Here is an 11,561-nt window from a genome sequence, read left to right as displayed (position 1 = left end):
AAAGACAAGAAAAAGATTTTAAACTAATGATACATATGACATTTTCGTTTCTCCAGATTCCTTCTGATTCATTACTGACATGCTAAAATGATTATTATATTAGTTTCCGAAAAGTTTCTAGTCCTTGGATGTTTGCCCAGCTCTCATCTCTGATAAAGTATTTTTCTTTTCTGATATTATTTTAGACTTCTAGAGTTCTTGAGGGGGGTTTTTTGTTTGTTTGTCTGTTTGTTTGTTTAATTGTTATGGCTAAGCTTTTAGTTATTAAAATATTCCTAAGTTATTAGGAAAAAAAATGAGACTATAAACTTTTTTCCTTCTGCTAACTATCACAAAAAATACTACACAAGATATTCTATTCTATGTTGCATAGATCTGAGAGGATAAGATTTTAATGCAGACTCAGAAACGTTTTATTGTTTTTGGAAACATTCTTTACTTTCACTACAGCAAACAGAGAATTACAACCTATGTGTGTCAGAGGTTTGTTTGACAAAATTTAGGAAGTGGATGCAGTTGCTCAGAGTTTAATTTTATTCTGCTGGTTTGGGGGTTTTTCAAACAAATTTTGATAAAACTCACATGGACTGCAAAACTAAAATCTTTGTATAAAAAGTTCTAGTTTTACAAAGTTATAGTTTTAATACCATGCACAGAGTGTAACTTTGAAAGCTATAGAGTTAGAAAGAAATTCTTTTGTTATGGTCTGGTCATGGTTTTAAGTCCAGCTGAGATGAAACACCACACAGCCACTCACTCAATACCCTCCTCTCTTCTCACTCCACCCCTGTGGAATGGGGAAGAGAATCAATGTAAAACTTGCATTTTGAGATAAGAAGAGTTTAATAGTTGAAAATAGTGCGAAATACTTTAATAAAAGAAAAATGGTAAATAATAATAGTGATAAGAAAAAGGGAAAAACCCAAGGGATGCATAATGCAATTGTTCACCACCCACTGACCAATTCCCAAGGCCTGTCTGGTTCCCCTTCCAGGTAACTCCCACCTGTTCATACACTGGGCATGATGTTCTGTGGTGTGGAATATCCCTTTGGTCAGTCCAGGTCACCTGACCCAGCTGTGATCCCTCCCAATTTCTTTTGCCTTCCTTCTCACTGGCAGAGCATGACAAGAAAAAAAGTCCTTTGGATAAACAGCACTTAGCAAAATCTGAAACATCAGTGTGATATCGACACCGTTCTCATTCTGAAACCAAAACACAGCACTGTAACAGCCACTGAGAAGAAATATACTCAGGACAACTTCACATTTAAAATTTCATGTCCAATTAGAAAAAGTTGAAACAGCAGACAAATGGAAATATGTGTGGACTTTGGAATGAAGACTTGAAACAACTTGTGACAACATTCCCTTGCATGCCCTTGAAGAATCTAGGACTAAGTTACAATGCTTGCAAAACAGAACATCTTATTTCAAAGGTCAGTATGTTGGTGGAGGGTTAAAAAATATAATTTCTAGGTTGAGTAATATGTAAGGGGAGGAAAGTAGAGAACGTACAACTGGAACTTGACGCAGCTAGCTGGGAACAAGCGTCAGTTTCTGTAAACAGCTCTATGCTATTGTTTTAACCAAATCAAGTGTGGATCAGGGTAGAAGCGTAGGTATGATTTAAGATAATAACTAAGGAATAGGATAATCAGTATCTAGGGGTGGGGGTTAGTTAACATGTGTATAATTTAAACTATAAAAATCACGAATCGACTCTGTATGCTTTGGACATCAGATTTGGGTGTATTATTACCCCGGTGTCCCGCGCGCTGGAATAAAGAACCGCATATGATCGCCTCTGTGTGGTTATATGTTTTCCTACGCTAACATTTTTGGCGACCCAGATGGGACCTTGTGGGCGCAGCCAGGACCCCGCGACCCGATCACGCTCCAGCCGGCACCGGGTGATTTCTCGGGGAGCCCATCGGAGCCGCGACCCTCGCCGCTCACAACGACCCCTAGTGAGAGGTAAGGTTCTTTATTCTCTGGTCTGGGGGCCTGCCATTAAGACGCAGCGAAAGCTACGCTTGGTTGGGCAAAAGGAATTCCTAGTGGTATTGCCTAGGCAGCCGTCCGTCAGACATCGCGAAAGCGTTGCAGGTTCGGCATCTGTGGTTTTTATGTATCTGTAATATGGAGAAACTAAAAAGGTTAAAAGAGGTTTTGGGCAGCAATAATGCCTCTATACCAAGTTCTTCTCCGTTGAGTTGTTTGTTGGCACATTGGAAAGAGGGGAACTTCGGTCAGGAATTACGAAAAGATAAGTTGATTAAATATTGTAATGTTCACTGGCCAAAATACGCTTTGCCTGAAAATCAGAGGTGGCCGAAAAACGGGTCTTTTGATGTGAAGATTATTATGCAACTTAGATGGCTTTGTACACAAGATGGAAAGGTAGAACAATTACCATATATTGACTTATTTCTGTGCTTGCTTGAGAAACCGGTTTTGTGGCTTGACAAAATGAAAGCAATGAAGCTTGAGAATAATAAGTGTCTGGCTTGCGTCCAAAATAAGCATTGTATGGAACATGCAGTTTTAAGTGAAATTTTAGGGGAAAAAGAGATAAACTGGAATCGGAATTATTGGTATCTCCCATGGCTCCTGGAACCACCACGGCCCCCTCAACACCAAGTTCTACCCCGCTCACCCTGACCCCACCTGATTCTCTTACACACCCCTCGCTCGCGCCAGCACAATATGTTTCACCCCCACCTTTGTCTGCTGAAGGTAATTATCCTCCTCTGCCTGTGCCAGCCGCTCCTCCGCTTGCCCCTCCTCTGCCTGCTCAGAGAACCCCCCCTTCTCCACATACACCTGCTCAAAGCTATCCTGCTCCCCCGCCCACACCCGCTGAAAGATTTATCCCCCCTCTAACACCAGCTCAAGGGTACCCTCCGCTCCCACCTACACCTCCTTCACCAGCTTCTGCCCGTCTGCCCCCCTGTATCCTCCCCTCCCCGATTCACCTGTCCAGGATGTGATTGTGAGGCAGAAGCAAAGGGGGAATGTGAAGAAGACAGATAGAATGGAAAGTAGTGACAGTGAAGCAGATAAACTAGACGCCCCAGTAGCTCACCGAACACGAGGAAAACTGGCCCTGGAGTGGCCTCAAGCAAGAAAGGGTGTATTAAAATCAGGCAAACAAAAGAGAACGATTATTGCACCACTAAAGCAAGGGGTGGGAACTAATGGACCCGTCTTTGTAAAGGTACCCTTTTCACCTGCTGATTTAGTTATATGGAAACAATCAGCCGGAACGTATAAAGAAAACCCAGATAAGGTAGCTCGTGTAGTTAAGATAATAATGAAAACTCAGAACCCTGATTGGGAAGATATTCATGTCATATTAGACACTCTGATAGATGAGACAGAGAGAGATATGGTTCTTCGAGCAGCAAGAGAAAGAGCTAGAGAAGACATACGAAATAGTTTGGTGACAGAGACACTGGATTATAATTTTCCCACTGCAGACCCAGAGTAGGATGCTAATGACCCCTCTAGAGTGGATATGTTAAGGCTAAAGAGATATCAGGAGTGGATTTCAGTTGGTGTTCAACAGGCAATACCTAAGAGTATGAACTGGTCTAAGTTGTATGAAATTCAACAGGAAAAGAAAGAATCTCCCACTGCCTTTCTAGAAAGACTTAAAGAAGCAGCTAGAAGATATACTGATCTTCAAGTAGACAGTGAGCAAGGAAGAACTCAGCTTGCCTTTATTTTTCTGGGTCAAGCACAGGAAGATATTAAGAAAAAGCTACAGAAACTGGAAGGTGAAGAGTTAAGAAACTTAGATAAACTCCTAGAGGTTGCCTGGAAAGTTTATAATAACAGGGACAGAGAAATTGTCAAGAAACAGGGGCAAAGCCTTTTGGCAGTCTTACAGAGACAGGGGCGGGGGCGTGGTAGAGGTGGTCGTGGCGTTAATAGAGGTGGCTTTAGCAGAAGTTCTGGTCATGGTAGATTAGGTCTGAATCAGTGTGCATATTGTCGGATAGAAGGACACTGGAAAAGGGAGTGTCCAAACCGGTTTAGCCAGAATAGTCAGCCTCAGTTAGACAGTATGTTTAATCAAAGTAGTGAGCATCAGCTGGATAGTGTAGCCAGGGTCATGGTTTTACATGAGAGGGAGCCAGGATCAAGAGAGCCCATGGTGACTTTGCATTTAGAAAGAAAAGACGTAGATTTTCTCATTGACACGGGGGCTACACATTCTGTACTAAATTATCTTGAAGGGCAAATCGAGAACAAGTCAGCAGCAGTCGTTGGAGCCACAGGGAAGGAGGAGGTACAGCCATTCTTGCAACCCCTAGAATTGAGCTTTGAAGATAAGATCTTGACCCATGAATTCTTATACATGCCAGACTGCCCAACTCCACTCTTAGGGCGCGATCTACTGGCAGCACTAGAAGCAGTAATTACTTTTGAGAATAGTGAACTCGTAATGAAAATTCCGGAGTCTAAGACAAGAAAAATTTTGATGATAAAAGAAAAACCAATTTCTAATATTCCTAAAGAAGTAGAAGATGCAGTAATTCCCTCTGTCTGGGAAACAGATGTACCTGGAAAATCTAAATTGGCACAACCGGTACATGTAGAGTTAAAAGAAAGAGCAAAGGCTGTACGAATTAAACAATACCCTATAAAACCAGAAGCACGACAGAGAATAGCAAAGACCATTGATAAATTTTTAAAATATCGAATTCTAGAGGAATGTAAATCAGAATACAACACCCCAATTTTCCCAGTGAAGAAACCCAATGGTGAGTATAGACTTGTACAGGATTTAAGAGGTATAAATGAAATAACAAAAGACATTCATCCAGTGGTTGCCAATCCCTATACATTGTTAGCATCCGTAAAAGAGATATATAAATGGTTTACTGTAATTGACTTAAAAGATGCTTTCTTCTGTATACCCCTTGACCAAGAAAGTAAGAAACTATTTGCCTTTGAGTGGGAACATCCAGAAAGTGGAAGAAAAACTCAGCTCACCTGGACTCGATTACCGATAGGGTACAAGGGGTTGCCCACTCTCTTTGGAAGTCAACTGGCAAAAGAACTGGAAATCTAGACCAGAGAAGGGCAAGTACCAAGAGACCAATATTTATTACTCCAGTATGTAGATGACATTTTGATTGCAACAGAAGAAGAAATGACCTGCATAAAGGTAACCATTAAGATCTTAAATTCATTAGGAATAGGAAGGTATAAAGTATCCAGAGAAAAAGCACAAATTGCCCAACAGACTGTGATTTACCTGGGATGTGAAATCTCACAAGGGCAGAGAAAACTGGGTACTAATCGTATTCAAGCTATCTGTGCTATTCCAGAGCCTCAGAATCTACACGAGCTGCGGATCTTCCTCGGAATGACAGGGTGGTGTCGCCTGTAGATCATGGACTATAGACTGATTGCAAAACCCTTGTATGAAGCTCAGAAGACGCAGCCGTTCACCTGGGGCAAACCACAGAAAGAGGCCTTCCAGAAGTTAAAGGAAGCACTGACAACTGCTCCTGCTTTGAGATTACCTGATCTGTCTAAAGACTTTCAGCTGTACGTGCATAAAAGGCAGCGACTGGCACTGAGAGTCCTGACCCAACGACTGGGAAGCTGGAAAAGGCCGGTGGGTTACTTTTCCAAACAACTCGACAACGTAAGTGCCGGATGGCCTTCATGTCTGCGAGCAGTGGCAGCTACCGTGCTGCTGATACAGGAAGCCAAGAAGCTCACAATGGGAAGACACATAGATGTCTATGTGCCACACATAGTAACTACAGTCCTGGAACAAAACGGGGGCCATTGGCTCTCTCCAAGCCGGATGATGAAGTTTCAGGTAACCCTGACTGAGCAGGATGATGTTGCACTAAAACAACTAACCTCTTGAATCCAGCTCTATTTCTAGGTGCCACAGCTGAAGAAGGCCCATTAGAGCACGACTGTCTAGAAGTCATCGAGCACACTTATTCAGCAAGAACAGATCTGAAGGATGTCCCCCTGGAGCAACCAGAGTGGGAACTCTTTACAGATGGAAGCAGCTTCATAGAGAACGGAGCCAGATACGCGGGATATGCGGTAACTACAATTGATGTAGTAATAGAGGCAAAATCACTACCACCTAACACGTCTGCACAAAGGGCAGAACTAATCGCATTAACCAGAGCACTCGAGCTGAGTGAAGGGAAGACAGTGAATATTTGGACTGATTCCAAATATGCCTTTGGAGTAGTGCATGTACACGGAGCTTTATGGAAAGAAAGAGGACTGCTGTCCTCCCAAGGGACGAATATTAAACATCAAGATGCAGTCCTACAATTGATAGATGCAGTACAAAAACCTGAACAAGTAGCAATCATGCACTACAAGGCACATCAATCAGGCAACTCCAAAATTTGTAAAGGAAATCGAAAAGCAGATTGGGCAGCCCGTCAGGTAGCGCGAGAGGTGCAGAAAACAATAGCATTGATACCATCAAGACTTAATATCTCTCAATTTAATTTGCCTCCGAAGCCAAACTATACAATCGAAGATGACAGACTAGCACAACTGCTGAAGGCACAGAAGAACGCAGAAGGGTGGTATGTAACCGCACAAGGGCAAATAGTGGTACCTCCTTTGGTAATGAGAGAAATTTTACAGGTAAAACATAATGAGTGTCACTGGAGTGCAGAAGCGTTGGTAAAGTGGCTAAGACAATACCTAATCTCAGTACGGATGCAAACAATGGCCAAGTCAGTAATGTCTAAATGTGAAATCTGTCTGAAAAACAATCCCGTAGCTAGACGACAGGCACAGTTAGGCAGAATTCGGATAAGAATAGAACCAGGAGACTATTGGCAAGTAGATTTTGCAGAACTGCCAAAAACTCAGGGATACAAATACCTGTTAGTAGGGGTTGACACGTTTTCTGGATGGCCAGAAGCCCTTCCCTGTCGCACAAACCAAGCACAGGAAACAGTTAAGTGGTTATTACAAGAGATCATTCCCAGGTTTGGGGTGCCCCTAGGGATATCATCAGACAGAGGCCCACACTTCATAGCCACGGTGGTACAAGAGGTAAGCAAGTTATTGGGAATATCTTAGGACCTCCACACACCGTAGAGACCCCAGTCAAGTGGGCAAGTAGAAAGAATGAACCAGACACTGAAGAAGCAGATCAGTAAAATATGCCAGGAAGCCAAACTGCAGTGGCCACAGGCTTTGCCGATCGCATTGCTGAGGGTTCAGATAAAGCCTAGGAGTGAGATGTCAGTTAGTCCTTATAAAATATTGTATGGGAAACCATATGAATCTCCTAACCCCAATCCAAATGTTCATGTCACAAGGAAACAAGATGTGTATAATTATGTTCTGTCCCTCGGGAAAACTCTAGCTCGGCTCCGAAGTGTTCTCGTGTGGAACAGACCACTGGCCCTGGAGAATCCAGTCCACAATATCGAACCAGGAGATGAAGTATACATCAAAACCTGGAACGAAGAACCACTAAAAGAGAAGTAGACTGGTCCCCATCAGGTACTGCTAACCACCTTTACAGCAGTCAAAGTGGCTGGAGTAGAACCCTGGATACACTACACGCGTGTGAAGAAGGTCCCTCGTAGAGTCCAGTCGTGGGCTGTAGAAACTTTTAGACCAACAAAGCTAAGGCTGAAACGTCTGTAACTGTTCAAATAGTATTAGTAACTGTGCTCCTGCTCTTCCTGTGGGTAATGTTAATTTCATAGATACTAATGTCACCAGTAGGGATTGCTGTTACTTTGGGATATAAGATACAGAAGGGTCAACTAACAACTCTTCATTCTAGAATGAAGAGAGAGATACAGGCAAAAACACAAGTAATAGAAATTTCTAATGAAATTCGGACTGAGAATGTAATGATTAGATTGGTCAGAGACTTTGCCAAAATGCATAATACCAGCAGAATAACGGCCTGTCTGCCAATACCAAAGGCAGCAGGGGACCCAGTAAGCTGGGGAATAATAACATCAAAATTACCTGAAATAAGAAAGAACAAAACAATTAACTGTAAACAAGTACCAGAGTCAAGGGTGGTGGTCAGAGAATACTGGAAGATAACAGAAGATTCCTATATGCAACCCATGAGAAAGTCAGAGTGCATTCTTAGTAATGGCAAATTGGGACAAATCATAGAGTGGTAAGTTAAGGACCAAGACCTTGCAAAATGGCAATGTTAGTTTCTACGCTATCAAAAGATCAGGGACAACGCTACAGAAAGTGTTGTGGTGTAGAAATGTGAAGAGAAAGATTAGAAAAGACTAGAACCTTGGGACAGTGCATGGTCTGTGAGCATCCTCCAGAAATTCCAATATATGGAAAGCACACCCTGGTGCATTAAATGGAAAGGCTCTGAAAATGAGACAGATCCCACAGTGACAAATACTGATACTAGCAGTCAGAAAGAGGCAAATAAGGTAAGTTAGTGGGTATGTAAGAAAATTTATGATTGCACCTCTGATAATCTAGAAATGAAACAGTGGTCACCATTGGCAATAGCCTTACGAATTAGTTGTGCCTGCAAGAAAATTAAACACAAACAAGGCAAAATAGATTCTAAGATTATAGTAAGATGTAGCAAAAGTACAATTCGAAGTCCAGGACCATTTGTATGGGCAATGAGTGATGGCACATGGACAACACACTTGCCTATGGATGGGGAGGTAAGAGAAATCACCCTGGGCCTTCCCACTTTATGTCCAATTTAGAAGAAATCCCCATTTAACAGGAGCAGTGAAGCCTTGCAAATAAAAGCAAAGCGAGACGTCTCAGAAGACAAGAACCCAGATGACACTTGGAAGGAACCCTCTAGTGGAGTAAAGATTGGGTAGGCCCTAGAATCCTTGTTTGGTCCCATTGCAAATTATCGAAATAAAGAAATGCTATATAGACTCACAGGTCAGGTAGACAGATTAGCAAGAATCACACGAGAGGGATTTAAAGAACTCAATGTGCAATTACAAGCCACCACCAAAATGACCCTGCAAAATCGTTTAGCTTTAGATATGTTACTTTTGAAAGAACACGGAGTGTGTAGATATTTAAAGGGACAAATCGACCATTGCTGCATCCACATCCCAAATGTAACTGCAGATGTAGAACATGACATCAGTCAGCTAAAACAAATAGAGCATGAGGCACAAAAAGAACAAAAGGATTTAGCTACTAGCTGGTTGGGTAAAATCTTTGAAAGATTAAGATGAAATGTGAGTTCATGGATAAAGTCTATCCTTGAAAATCTGATAATTTTACTGATTATATTTTTAGTAATTTAGTTAGTTTACAGAATCCTGAAGAGAGAGATACAGAAAAAGGCATCTTGGAACAAGACCATAATGAAAGCATTGGCACGGAACCCAGCACCTTCAATCCGCAACAACATCCCGAACAAAGCCTATGACAACAGAGGATTTGAAGATGAACATCCAGTATGAACTCTGAAGCCTAATAGACTGTATTAAGTGAAAGCATTTACACTTAGTATATTAGAGTGAAAATACTTTCAAAGGGGGGAATGTTGGTGGAGGGTTAAAAAATATAATTTCTAGATTGAGTAATATGTAAGGGGAGGAAAGTAGAGAACGTACAACTGGAACTTGACGCAGCTAGCTGGGAACAAGCGTCAGTTTCTGTAAACAGCTCCATGCTATTGTTTTAACCAAATCAAGTGTGGATCAGGGTAGAAGCGTAGGTATGATTTAAGATAATAACTAAGGAATAGGATAATCAGTATCTAGGGGTGGGGGTTAGTTAACATGTGTATAATTTAAACTATAAAAATCACGAATCGACTCTGTATGCTTTGGACATCAGATTTGGGTGTATTATTACCCCGGTGTCCCGCGCGCTGGAATAAAGAACCGCATATGATCGCCTCTGTGTGGTTATATGTTTTCCTACGCTAACAAGTAGATTTGCAGGTGGATGTGAAGTAGTAATTTGAAAAACTTCTAATTATTTGCAAGGTAGTAGAATTAGTGACTGCAAATCCTGCTCAAACATATGGCAATTGAAGCCATACTCAGGGTAGGGCTCATCAGAAACTCAACTATAGTATTTCTTTAGTATACTTTTTTTTTTGGGACCTTTAAACAAATAGAATTTTCATAGAAAATTTCTAATACTGCTGCTGACATTATTTCTTACTATAGATTTTTTTTTCCAGTTCTTTTGAAACATGAGGATTACAGGTGGTTGAAGTAAACTGGAAAAAATTAAAAACAGTTCTCTGGTTCCAAAACAGAAATAGTTGTATGAAATACATGTGATTTGTGTTGAAATAAACTATTCATAGAACCATTAAAATTTGAGGCGACCTCTATGCTTATCGAGTCCAGCTGTTAACCTAACACTGCCAAAAGTAAACTCAGACATGATCTCAAATATTGCTACAAAATAACAAAGAGTACTCTTGTCTATTTATTTCTCAAAGAAATGTCTGTCTGCCCTTAACACATATAAGCACAAAACTGCTGATCTCTTTTCAGTCTAATATATCTCAAATACAAGATGCCCAAACAGAAAGGTACGAGACATCTGCTAAAGCTTCAGTCACTTTCAATTCAACTGAAAAAAGTTTTACTTCATAACCATACAACATAAACATTGTACTAAGCACAGAGGAAGTCAAATTACCACCATTAAATATTACTACTAATAGCAACAACAACAACAGCTAAATTATTTAAAAATACTTTTCTTTCAAGTTAATAAAGATCCAAAACAAAGCCAAACCAGTATGTTTCTGAACTATTGATTGACAGAAATTAGAAGAATATATCAAAGTATGTGAGAGAAAAGATGATTCTCAACTTCCTAAATGTAATATACTTTTTCCTTAGATGTCTGCTGCTGATACCTTTAAAGACAGAACAAATGACTTAGTGGAATTTTAAGAACCAAGACACATCAAAAATCTCCACTCATAAAGAAACAAGATGGTCTTTTAAACTTTCCAAAATAATTATAACCATAGAATTTTTACTGAGTTCATATTTAATGTGCAGTCTCAAATTCAGCTCACAATATTACAAGCTGATAGTATCAAATCATATAATCTAAATTCAGAACTTGAGCTCTCGCTGTCATTACTGATGGTTGACAGACATCACCCCTACAGGACAATTCCACCTGAGATCGTGGATGGAGAGAATGAATCATTCTCTCAAGCCGGGCACTATTTTCACATGTAATAAAAGAAAGGGCAGGCCTGTAACTCCAGCTTTTACACCCCAAAATTCAAACTAAAATAATTTGAACCTTTATGAATACTATGTGTGAAAAATATGTGAAACCTTTAAATTAACTTTGTGAAACACACAGTGCAATTTACTCTTTCGCAGATCTGAAATGCAAAACCTCAAATCTAGACTTGAAAAGAGAGAAGGAATTATTACTAAACAAATGGATTGCCATAGGTGTGAACGTGACAAAGGTCATATTCCTAAAGGTCTAGAGTCAGCAGCATTTGAACTGCCCTAAGTTCAAATGTCACTTGTAGCTTCTGTTATATCAGGCTTCCCCAGCTATGAGAACACAGAG

General features: G+C 40.7%; 1 long non-coding RNA gene across 1 annotated transcript; it reads left to right on the top strand.

Annotated features, from left to right (window-relative positions):
• The first annotated feature begins 1,640 nt into the window (after positions 1–1,640).
• On the top strand, positions 1,641–9,895 carry LOC134547976 (uncharacterized). Its single transcript, XR_010079663.1, has 3 exons — positions 1,641–1,976; positions 7,381–7,520; positions 9,300–9,895. It is a non-coding gene; the product is annotated as an uncharacterized LOC134547976 (long non-coding RNA).
• Positions 9,896–11,561: the final 1,666 nt, after the last annotated feature.

This window comes from Prinia subflava, chromosome 3 (genome assembly GCF_021018805.1).
Source record: "Prinia subflava isolate CZ2003 ecotype Zambia chromosome 3, Cam_Psub_1.2, whole genome shotgun sequence".
NCBI lineage: Eukaryota > Metazoa > Chordata > Aves > Passeriformes > Cisticolidae > Prinia > Prinia subflava.
This window is presented reverse-complemented; position numbering and strand designations above follow the sequence as displayed.